At 41.0% G+C, this 11,013-nt stretch overlaps 1 non-coding gene across 1 annotated transcript; it reads right to left on the bottom strand.

The window, feature by feature from the left end:
- Positions 1-1,873: 1,873 nt before the first annotated feature.
- Positions 1,874-1,981, bottom strand: LOC148548192 (small nucleolar RNA R71). Its single transcript, XR_015897762.1, has one exon. It is a non-coding gene; the product is annotated as a small nucleolar RNA R71 (small nucleolar RNA).
- Positions 1,982-11,013: the final 9,032 nt, after the last annotated feature.

The raw sequence follows: 11,013 nt of genomic DNA, 5'->3' as shown, positions 1-11,013 counted from the left end.
AATTCTTTTATTTTAAAAGCTAGGAGTAGTATAAATACCCCCAAGCAGTGCTGAAGAGGGGGTAAGCAGTTAGAGAGACTAGTTTTAGATTCACTTTTACACTTCACTATCTTCTTTACTTTTGAGTACTTTTCTTTGAGCTATGAGTAGCTAAATTCCCTCTCATTGAGAGAGGGAGCTCTGTTGTACTTGATGGATTGATGATAGTGAAATTCTTCTTCTCTTCATCTTCTCTTTGATTTGCTAGAAGGAATTTTGTTTCTAATGCTTACTGTTCAATTATCTTGGAAAAGAGATTGAATGCAAAATGGGTTTCATGGGAACCTTGGGAAAGGAAACATGAAACCATGCTTGAAATCCCTTCTCACACTTGAGTAGGATCTGGGTTTTGGTGTTTGGATATGGTGACATATAATCCTCCCTCTACTTGGACCTATGATGATGTATGGTATAATCAGGGACCAAGCATATCTCTCTTCATGAACAATTAGACCAAGAAATTGGCTATTGATCAAGATCTGAGAGATTGAGTCACCAAGGGATTGGGCTCAATCAATCATGATTTCCAAGAGGTCAATGAGTTGCATGATTGAAGAGGATATAAGCTGAAATTGATCCAAAGAAACAACATCTCCTGATCACAATAAATTTCCCTACTCTTATCTCTCACTTTCTTTATAGCTTGCTTTTACATTCTGCAATTCTCCATTCCCATTTACAATTAAGTCATTTATGATTCTGCACTTTACATTCTGTTATTTCCATTTCTGTACTTTATTGCTTTCCTTCACATTTTAGCCATTTACATTTCTGCCATTTATAATTCTGCAATTCACAATCTATCTGTTCCGCTTGACTAATTCATCAATTGATTAAAACTGCTCAAATTTGCCAATCTCTGTGGATACGATCCCACTCCACTGTAGGTTATTACTTGACGATAATTTTGGTGGGCTTGCCAAAAGATCCGATTCACCATTTTTTTGAATGGGGGTGTGAATTGGACTCATCAAGTTTTATGGTGCCATTGCCGGGGATTGGCTTAAATTTGACAGTGATGAAATTGATTGGAGAACTAGATTAAGTAATTTAATTTCCTTGTTATTTTATTTTTTTAGCACTCTTTTATTTTTATTTCATCTCTACTCTGATTTCTATTTCTTCTTTTTTATTTTTATTTTTAGTTATCTATTACCCATATTTCCATCCTTCTAACTGTTTGATTAATTGTATCAACAAAGCTAACCACTAATCCCAACAAGATTTTCTTTCACTTCACTTGTTCTCTGCTTGTTATTTGCTAAGTGTATGATAGGTAGAAGGGGAGAGACTGTATCTCCATTTGATAGTGAACCCAAGAGGACCTTCCTTAGACTAAGGAGGGAGGCTAGAGGCAAAGGCATAGTTGAAGAAGAAGAGGTGGAGGAAGATCTAGAAACCACCATGAAAGAAGAAGCACACAACCATGTTGGAGAGGAAGCTGGCAATCATGTTGGGCAAGAAAGGAGAGTCTTAGGCTCCCTATATCAACCCAAATCCAGGAAATTGTGGCAGCAGCATCCTAAAGCCAACAATCCATGCTAACAATTTTGAGTTGAAACCTCAACTCATCACCCTTGTCCAAATTAATTGCTCATATGGAGGAAGTACCCAAGAGGACCCAAATCAACATCTCAACACATTCCTGAGGATATGTGATACTGTAAAGTCCAATGGGGTACACCCGGACATCTACAAGCTACCTTTGCTCCCTTTCTTACTCAGAGATAAGGCAGCAAAGTGGTTGGAATCATTTTCTAAGGAGAGCCTAACCACATGGGAGGATGTTGTAAACAGATTCCTTGCAAGATTCTACCCTCCACAAAGAATCAACAGGCTAAGAGCTGAGGTGTAAACTTTCAGACAATAAGATGGTGAGACACTCTATGAGGCATAGGAGAGATTCAAAGATTTGACAAGAAGATGCCCACCAGAAATGTTCAATGAGTGGATACAACTACACATCTTCTATGAAGGGCTATCCTATGAATCAAAGAAGGCAGTGGATCATTCTTCAGGAGGCTCACTCAACAAGAAGAAAACCATTGAAGAAGCCATAGATGTCATCGAGACTGTAGCCGAAAATGAGTATTTCTATGCTTCAGAAAGAAATCAGAAAAAAGGAGTGCTAGAAATCAATTCTGTGGATGCCTTGTTAGCTCAAAACAAGGCAATTGCAGCACAAATAGCAGCCTTAACCAAGAAGATGGAGGCTAATCAAATCTCAGCCATTCAAGACCAAACTCCTCAACAAGAAGGAAGTGCATCAAAATCTGAAGGTGACTAGAAACAAGCTAATTATGTGAACAACTCATTCAGACCACCATATGATCCAAACTCTAAGACATACAACCCAGGTTGGAAAAACCACCCAAATTTTAGGTGGGGAAACCAACAAAGCCATAACCAGGACAACAACAAACCTTATCCATCAAATAAACACAACACCCACAACCCCAACCATCAAACAGGCAACCATAGACCTTACCATAACTCACAAAACACATCATACCATGGGAACCAACCAACACACAACAACCACCAGCAAGACACATCACCCTCAACCATGCAACCATGTGAAATCAAGAGCAACTTTGAGAGGATGGAAGTTGCAATAGCACAGCTATCATCACAGCTTGCAGGAGCAGTCTCCACCCTTATGGAGAGATAAGCGCAGACTGATAGAAGGATACACACCAATCAAGAAGAATACAGGTCAAATCTGAAAAATCAAAGTGCAGCAATCTCAAAGTTGGAAGCACAAGTAGGGATCTTATCAAAGCAAATCCCAATGCCCACAAACACATTTCCCAGTGATACTGTGGCCAACCCAAGAGGGAAATGCAAGGCCATTACACTTAGAAGTGGGAAAGTTGTGGAGGAAGGAACCCTAAGCAAAGGCAACCATGAAGAAGAAGTTGCAGAAAAGCATGAAAACTAGAATGAAGGAGAGACCCCTGTTCCACCCTCACCAAAACCAGTCTTGAAGCCTTATGTGCCAAAGGCACGATACCCACAAAGGCTGGGAAAAGATGGGAAGGATGTCCAATTCTCTAAGTTGCTAGAGATCTTCAAGAAGCTCCAAATCAACATACTATTTGCTGAGGCATTGGAGCAAATGCCACTTTATGCCAAATTCTTGAAAGAGCTTATAACAAGAAAAAGGAACTGGGAGGCAAAGGAAACCATAGTACTAACTGAGGAATGTAGCGCCATCATACAAAAGAAGCTACCTCAGAAGATGAAGGACCCAAGGAGTTTCCAAATCCCCTGCATCATAGGGGATATCACTATTAAGAAAGCCTTGTGTGACCTGGGAGCTAGCATAAATCTTATGTCCTTAATCATGATGAGAAGGATGAAGATTGAGGAAGCCAAACCAACAAGAATGGCACTCCAATTGGCTGACAGAACATTCAAGTTTCTACATGGGGTAGTGGAAGACTTGGTAAAAGTGGGAGAATTCATTTTCCCAGCTGATTTTGTTGTGCTGGACATGGAAGAAGAGGCCAACACATCAATCATCCTAGGAAGACCATTCCTAGCTACTGCTGGAGCCATCATTGATGTGCAAAAATGGGAACTAGTCTTGAGATTACATGAAGAGAAGATGGTCTTCAACGTCTTTAAGGCAATGAGTTACCCCAAAGAGTCCATAGGAGAATGCATGACGGTAGACATCATAGAACAGATAGTTCAAGGGGTTTTGGAAGAAGAACAATGTGAAGGAACTATTGGGCTGGAACAAGCATCAAATGGAGAACTACCACAAGGAACCATGAAGAAGTCAATCATGCCAACCACCACAGACAACAAAGAAGCAGAGGCACCAAAACTAGAGTTGAAGGCCTTACCACCCAGCTTGAAATATACATATTTGGGTGCCAACAACACTCACCAGTAATCATAAATTCAAGTCTGAGTGAGGAGCAAGAAGAGGAGCTTATCCAAGTGCTGAGACAACACAAGGATGCCATAGGTTGGACACTTTCAGATCTAAAAGGGATCAGTCCTTCAATGTGCATGCACAAAATCCTACTTGAGGAAGATGCCAAACTCTCAAGGCAACAACAAAGGAGGCTGAATCCAACTATGTATGAAGTGGTTTAAAAAGAAGTGTTGAAGTTATGGCAAGCAGGGGTGATTTACCCCATCTCAGACAGCCCTTGGGTAAGCCCGGTGTAGGTAGTCCCAAAGAAGGGAGGGATCACTGTTGTACCAAATGAGAAGAATGAGCTGATACTTACAAGAACGGTAACCGGGTGGCGCATGCGTATTGACTATAGGAAGCTTAATGAAGCCACCAGGAAGGATCATTTTCCCTTACCTTTCATGGATCAGATGCTCGAGAAATTGGCAGGACATGAGTATTACTGCTTCCTGGATGGGTATTCGGGCTACAATCAAATTGTTGTAGATCCCAAGGACCAGGAAAAACTTCATTTACCTGTCCATATGGTGTTTTTGCTTATAGGAGAATGCCCTTTGGATTATGCAATGTACCTGCAACATTCCAAAGGTGCATGCTCTCCATCTTTTCGGACATGGTTGAGAAGTTCATAGAAGTATTCATGGACGACTTTTTTGTGTTTGGAAACTCATATTCTGATTGCCTATGTCATCTTGCCCTGGTGCTAAAAAGGTGTCAAGAAACCAACCTGGTTTTGAACTGGGAGAAGTGCCATTTTATGGTAACTGAGGGGTGACTCTTGGTCACAAGATTTCAAAAAATGGCATAGAAGTAGACAAGGAAAAGGTGGAAGTAATTGAGAAATTACCTCCACCTTGCAATGTCAAGGCAATCAGAAGCTTTTTGGGACACGCTGGGTTCTATAGGAGGTTTATCAAAGACTTTTCAAAGATTGCAAAACCTCTTAGCAACCTACTTGTCTCAAATACTCCCTTTGTTTTTGATAGAGAGTGCATGGTAGCCTTTGATGAGCTTAAGAAGAGACTCTCCTCTGCACCTATTATAGCACCACCTAACTGGGATCTTCCCTTTGAATTAATGTGTGATGCATCTAATTTTGCTGTTGGTGCTGTTCTAGGACAGAGGAAAGACAAGCTAGTACATGTTATTTACTATGCTAGCAAAGTCCTTAATGAGAATCAAAGGAACTACACCACTACGGAGAAAGAATTTTTAGCCATAGTCTTTGCTTTTGACAAGTTTAGATCATATCTTATTGGCTCTAAAGTAATTGTATTCACTGATCATGCAGCACTCAAATACTTGCTTACCAAACAAGAATCTAAGCCCAGATTAATAAGATGGATTCTGCTACTCCAAGAATTTAATATTGAGATTAAAGATAGGAGCGGAACAGAGGACAAGGTAGCTGACCATCTCTCAAGAATTCCACAAGAAGAAGAAGAGACACACCAAGTTGCAATAAATGAAAGCTTCCCTAATGAGCAGTTGATGATGATCCGAGTAGCCCCTTGGTTTGCAGACATAGCTAACTTCAAGGCTATTGGGGAACTACCAACCAACATCAATAAACACATGAGGAGAAAGCTAATCAAAGATGCCAAGCACTATATCTGGGATGACCCCTATTTGTTCAAAAAGTGTGCTAATGGGATCTTGAGAAGGTGTGTCTCCCATGAAGAAGGGCAGGAAGTGCTGTGGCAGTGCCATGGATCCGCATATGGAGGCCACTTCAGTGGAGAAAGAACAGCAGTAAAAGTGCTTCAATCCAGATTTTACTGGCCAACAATGTTCAAGGATGCCTAGGAATTGGTGTCAAGATGTGATGAGTGCCAAAGAGCTGGTAATCTAACCAAGAGAAACGAGATGCCACAGTAATTCATACTAGTGCTGGAACTATTTGATGTATGGGGAATTGACTTTATGGGACCCTTCCCAACCTCCTACTCAAATAGTTACATATTGGTGGCTATTGATTATGTCTCAAGATGGGTAGAAGCCATAGCCACTACGACAAATGACAACAAAGTTGTGATAAGCTTCTTGAGAAGGAACATCTTCAGCAGATTTGGAGCTCCTAGAGCCCTCATTAGTGATGGTGGGACACACTTCTACAACAAACAACTTGAGACACTCCTTCTCAGGTATGGAGTCAAGCACAAGGTGGCAACCCCATACCATCCACAGACCAACGGGCAAGCTAAGATTTTAAACAGAGAACTAAAAAGAATTCTTGAAAAAACTGTTGGAAGCTCAAGAAAGGATTAGTCTAAGAAGCTAGATGATGCATTGTGGGCCTACAGGATAGCCTACAAGACACCTATTGGGATGTCCCCATACCAACTGGTATATGGAAAGGCTTGTCACTTACCAGTTTAACTTGAGCATAGAGCATTTTGGGCTCTAAAAATGTTAAACTATGATGAGCAAGCTGCTAGAGAAAGAAGATTAATGCAACTCAATGAGCTGGAGAAATTCAGAAATCAAGCATATGAGAATGCAAAAATGTACAAGGAAAACACAAAAAGGTGGCATGATCAAAAGATAGCAAGAAGGGAGTTCACTGAAGGACAAAAAGTACTACTGTACAACTCAAGACTCAAGTTCTTCCCTGGGAAACTTAAGTCTCGATGATCAGGACCCTTCACCATACTCAAGGTGTTCCCCTATGGTCATGTAGAGCTCATGGAGGACAAGACTCCAAGAACTTTCACTGTCAATGGCCATAGACTCAAACACTACTTGGGAGGCTCTTTAGAAGAGCAGAGAGTGAGCTACAAGCTCAACTAAAGATGGAGGAGTGTCAAGCTAGTGACAATAAAGAAGCGCTAGTTGGGAGGCACCCCAACACTTTATCCTTTTGATATATTGTTTTTCTTAGAAGTAGTTTAAAATTCATTGCCTTAGATGGTTTAAGTTTCAGTTTCACACTTGTGTTGCATTGCCATTTAGAATTAGATTGCAAGTGGTAGGATACGAAGTTTAAATATCAGCTTGGGTAGTTAGGACACCCTTACATTCTTTTGTTTCTTTTATTCCGGAATTGTAACTTGATGAATGTATTACTAAGGACAAGTAAATGGGCTGAGAACCAGCTAAAAGGCTAAGTTTGGTGTGGCCATTCACCCCCTTAATCTTGGCTTACAACCGTTTTGATAACTTGATTTTTTAGAGTAAGCCCAGAGATTAAGTTTGCTGTGGCCACCACCATACAAGGATCACCAGCAAGCCCAATTCTACTCAATCTGAAAGCACTTAATATTTTGGCAAAAGCATAAACGTGATTTAATGAGTTCAAAAGAGGTTGGAAACAAAAGAAAATGAAAAGAATGGAGTTATTTCATCCTTATGAACACATTAAATACACAATGATGAAACTAATTTATTAAGATGTAATAGGATTAAGTTTGGTGTCCCAAGGGACACCCATCAGTTGCAATCACACTTACCCGTGATAAGAAGGAATGTGAAGGATTCTTTTGTCATTACTAACAGGTTTCAGTTTCATTTTCAGGAGATAAGATGGGACCCACATGGTGAATCACTCATAAAACAAAGAAGTCAAAGTGTACTTACACTTTGGAACTCAACACATGCAGGAGGCACAGTGAGAAAAGGATTGGCGCCTCTTCCCACGCTAGGCGCCACTCCCCAAGTGGGAAAACATTGAATCTTTTTTTATTTCCCACCATTCAAATCACACCCTTCACCCCTTATAAAAGCCTCACCTTCCCAACTCTTCTCCCACTTCAAACCCCTGATCACACACGAAAAGGAATCTAAACACCCTTCTTCTTTTCTCTTTTTGCCTTCCATTACCTCTCTTCCCCTACTACTTTTCCCTTTTCTTGATTGGGACAATCAAGTCCTAAGTTTGGTGTTGGAGCAAAACCTTATTTTGCTTGCCTCTCTTGCAACCTCCCCCAAATTTTTTTACAACCTCAAACACACCTTCTCAACCTAATGGCACCACCAAAAAGCTCAGCCTCAAAGAAAAGAAAAACCAAGGAACCAACTTCTGGATCTTCAAGATCATCTTTCAACGAATACAAATTTCTCTCCGCATTCAACCAAAATCAATTCTATGGTTAGGTGAATGAGAGGGAAACTATTCCAGAGGTTGGATTCCAATTAGGGAGGAACGAGCATCTTGAGATCAACATTGAGATCAACAATAGGGGCTGGGCACTCCTATGCAACCCACCAAGGAAGGTAGTAGAGATCTTGGTGAGGGAGTTTTATGCCAATACTGTGCCTCAGCCAGGACAATCCTATGGCTACATTAGCTATGTGAGGGGAAAGTCCATTGACTATAGTCCCTCCAGCATAGAGAGGATGCTAATGGTGAAGAGGACAAGCTCCACCCGGAGCTATGAAGAAAGAATGAAGCAGCAAGACCCTGGATTTGATGAAATCCTAAGCGAGATTTACGTGCTGCATGTGCAATGGATCAAGGACAACAATGGGATACCCAACCAATTGAGAAGAATGGATCTAAGCCCCCAAGCTAGAGGGTGGCTGGAATTTGTGAGGAGGTCCCTAATCCCTACGTCCAACACTTCAGAGGTGACCAACGAGAGAGCTGTGCTCATATACAGCATCATGAAAGGTGAGAACGTCAATGTGGGAGAGATGATGCCTAACAACATTAACAAAGTGCTGAAAAGCACTAGTGACAACACAAGATTGGCATTCCTCAGTATCATATAGAGGTTATGTGATGAAGCGGGAGTTGAAAAGATCATTGATGAAGTGCTAGTGAAGCAAGACAAATTCATAACTGCCAAGAAGATGGCCAAAGTGGTGGCTGTTCACCCACTTCACAGAAAACAAAGAGCTCATGCTCATGAGCAACAACAATAACAAGAAGAAGAAGGGGCAGAAGAGCAACCACACTTTCTAGCACTTCAACCACCACCACACTACCAATACCAACAATTTCCTGAAGGATTCAATTGGGAACAACTGCAAGGAGATGTACACCAAATGAAGGGAGACCTACACCACCTGAGGGAGGATGTTAACCAATTCAAGGAGACTCAGCATCAACAATGGAACCAAGTCAACCAAAACATCCAATAACTCCAAGGGAGTTTTGAGAATCTCAAAGAGCAGCAAGACCAGATTAACTGGGGAGAGATGCAAGGCAGCCTATGAATGATTCTGGAGCACCAACTACATCAAATGGGGAACCTAGCTGAGTTCAGACATCTTTATGATGCCAGAACTTTAGCAAGAGAGGATTATGACTGTTATACACAAACAAAGTTGAGCTACTTGTGCAATGCAGTAGCCAACATGAACCCCAAGTACCCCACCTATATGCAGAAAATGGAGGAACTTAGTGCACGGTAGGAAGAAATTGCATACCAGCACTAGGAAAATGTGAAATCTTATATGAGAAGGCTGGGATTTTTGAAGCATAAGGACAAAATGGCACAAGAAGGATCCTCGAAGAAGGAAGAAGATGAAACCTCCCCTTCCAAGAAGAAGGACAAAGGAAAGGGGCTAATGAACTGAAGATGAGGCTGCTCAAGGTTGTTAAGTCCCATGGTTGACACCCTCTAATTTCTAAATCATGTTTAAGCTTTTGTTTGATTTACTTTCTGTCAAAAATAAATAGTCATGCTAGGGTAGTTTATGTTTTCTGCTTAAGTTTTATCTCATGCTTGAAGTCCTTTATGAGTCTTTTAAATTACAAGAAAGAAAATGCAATGTATTTCAAGTCTTTTTTTAACATAAATAAAGTAGAGCTTGTCTCCATAAGAATTGTTGTGAGCTATGCAAAAACAAGAGTAAGAGAAACCAAGGCCAGGAGAGATCATTCAAAAAACTAAGAAACAAGAAACTAAGCGTAGAACCTTGAATGAACTAAAAAGAAAATGAGTCATGGAAAGCAACTAGTCTTAGAAGGTACAACAAGAAAAGGTTAAGGGATGCTCCTTGAATATCCATAGAACCAAGAAGTAGTAAGAAATAAAGACCCAAGGCTCTGAGCATCAACTACTAGGATAGGAAAGAAACATTAAAAAGCTCAAAAGAGTTAAAGATCCTAGTAGATGCTTGTGGTGAAGATGTGTCAAGAAGATACCTGGGCAAGAAAATTCTTAGGGGTGCTTCAACACCTAGTACCCTAAAACCAACTGGTTTGGGAGTGCTAATTGAAAGCCTAATTAAAGGGTTGTCTTGAGACAGAACACTTAGAGTCGTGGTCAAGAAAAGAACAACCAAAAAGAAAGTGAAACAACTCTTACTACTTCAAGGTGACAATCAATAAAAAGGACCCCTGAAGCTTATACTTGAAAGAACCCTCAAAGATCTAAGAGTTCTTTATGACATTCAAACATTCACACATGTGTTAAACACTTAATCCTATCCTTAGTTATGTTGCATCCATTCAAAGGCCAAGGTCTCAATTTATAAAAGGCTTACTCACATTGATTATCTTGGGACAAGCAAAGCTTAAGTTTGGTGTTGTGATGACTTGCATCATCTACCCTTCTTTCTTGCATAAAGAGGACCATAAAAGAGCATAAATCTCAATTGATCATTGCAATTCATGCATTAATTGATGAACATTATGGTACATTACTTTGAGATGAGTTGTGCTGAATTTCAGATGAAAAAGACATCAAAAATGGGAAGAAAGCAACAAAGAAGCTGGGCGTGTAAAACTGGCGTGCCACTTGGAGCAAACGCCACAAAAAATGAACTAGCGTGCCACGCCAGGAGCTGGGTGTGGCACGCCAGTACTAAATTCCAGAGGAGAAGTCATAAGCATTCACATGGGCGTGGCACGCTAGTATAAAGTTCCAGAGAGCAACAATGGAGGACACTAAAGGAGTGTGGCACGCCTAACCCATCACCTACTATGGGCGTGCCACTTGAGCCAAGGGGCGTGTCACGCCAGCTCATCACTTCAGGAGGAACCATAACTATGGCGTGTCACTTGGTATCGAAGGCGTGACACGCCAGCTCCAAAAAGTCACTTGGGCGTGCCACTTGAGGAACCAGGCGTGGCACGCCAAGCTTGAGAAGTCTAC

This window comes from Arachis ipaensis, chromosome B8 (genome assembly GCF_059453495.1).
Source record: "Arachis ipaensis isolate K30076 ecotype BB chromosome B8, ASM5945349v1, whole genome shotgun sequence".
NCBI classification, from domain to species: domain Eukaryota; kingdom Viridiplantae; phylum Streptophyta; class Magnoliopsida; order Fabales; family Fabaceae; genus Arachis; species Arachis ipaensis.
This window is presented reverse-complemented; position numbering and strand designations above follow the sequence as displayed.